Here is a 1,826-nt window from a genome sequence, read left to right as displayed (position 1 = left end):
ACAGAGCTGGCCGCAGCCGCCACTTTCCGGCCCGTCGTAAAGAGGGGCGGGGCCGGCGCACTGTGGGCGGGGCCCGGCGAGCCTTTTCCTATTAGGTGCGCGGAAACTGCAGGCGTCCACGGAGTCCAGGATTGACTCTCGCAGGGCGCCAGTGGTACTTGCTGAGCGCCCACCTGTGCCAGCACTAAGCGAACCACACAGCTCCAGCCCGAAATCTGCCTGTCCCTCAGTTCTCTTTCCTAGCTCTTCACTACTTTCTCTGTGAAGAGCCCTTAGACAGCGTCGATTTCCCCTGCCCAGGGGCAGCCTTGCAGATTTGGGGATGGTCTTTCTTCTCTAAACTCCTCTTGTTTTGCCCACGACTCCTGGTTTCTAACCCCTACCCCAGGGGGTTGTCTCGTGGCCACATCCTCCTCATTGTGGTTCCTATGACTAGACTCTTCCTTTCAGGTGGTTCTTCTCTGGGCTCCCACCCTCCGTCATCCACTCATCCACTTGCTACGGAACCTTAATTTACTCATCATCTTGCTCAGGGCACACCTGACACCTTGCTGGAGTTATGGGCATTACCATTAGGAGGAATAGCCCTTTAGAGGCTCCTTTTAGCTCTTTTTTGGAGAGGTTTTTGCTATAGGGCGCGTAGCTCGCCAGAAAGTTAAGAGAAGACAGAAAGTGAGAAATCACCCACCAGGGGGCATGGCCACGCTGCAATCCCTTCTCCATTCTCCTCTCGGGATCTTGGGCGCATACACACACACACGTGCCCAGCGTGAGTTTAAGCCACCGGCTCTGGGACTGGAACCACGATCAGCTACATGGGAGTCTAGCGACATAGCCATTATGCCAACTGCTGGTCTCAGCCCTTTAGAGACTCTTATAACCTTCTTAGGTCCTGTAATTTCTTTGAAATTCAGAGTTTTTTGTTTGTTTGTTTGTTTTTTTGTTTTTTGACATCTAACAGCTTGCCTCATGCCCCAAATCCCCTTGTTACAGCAGGAGGTGCACTGGAGTCAGGAAATCTGGCATCTTGGGTCCCAAGGCTGCCCCTAACTCGTCCTTAATCTTTGAAGATTTACAGATTTACCTGCTGAAAAAATTCCCAGTCGATCAAATTCCCACACTATCTGTACCAACTTGGTTTCAGTCCTTAATGACAGTTGGTATTCTGATTTCAAAATATACATTGGAAAACTTATCTAAGGCCTGACAACTTACATCTACTTGTATTAAACTGAGGTATTTTCCTCAAACTGAAATGGCTACTGAAATATATTTATAAAAGATTTCGGGACCAGCAGTTAGTGTAATGGCTATGTCGCTGGACTACCACGTAGTCGACCGTGGTTTGAGTCCCGAACCCAGTGGCTTAAAACTCACACTGGGCGCGTGTGTGTGCGTGCCCAAGATCCCAAGAGGAGAATGGAGGAGAAGGGATTGCAGCATGGCCATCCCCCCTGGGGAGTGATTTCTTGCTTTCTATCTCTCTGTCTGTCTCTGTCTGTCTGGCGAGCGCACGCGCCCTATAGCAAAAACCTCTCCAAAAAAAAAAAAAAAGATTTCAAAAAACCCAACTGCAATGCAATTTCACACCTAAAAAATTATAGTAAAATAAAATAATCAAATATTTAGTGCACAAATTTCTTTAATGGTCCCAATTTTACATCTTTTGAATTGTGATCCAAATTGTCTATTTCAAGGGAATAGCAGTTGGTGTAATGGCTATGTAGCTGGACTCCCATGTAATCGGCCATGGTTTGAGTCCTGGACTTGGTGGCTTAAACTCATGCCAGGCACAAGTGCACGTGCCCAAGATTTTTTTTTTTTTT

The sequence above is a fragment of the Tupaia chinensis genome, unplaced genomic scaffold (assembly GCF_000334495.1).
Source record: "Tupaia chinensis unplaced genomic scaffold, TupChi_1.0 Scaffold000259_1, whole genome shotgun sequence".
Lineage (NCBI taxonomy): Eukaryota > Metazoa > Chordata > Mammalia > Scandentia > Tupaiidae > Tupaia > Tupaia belangeri.
The sequence above is the reverse complement of the archived record's forward strand: the minus strand, read 5'-3'. Positions refer to the sequence as shown.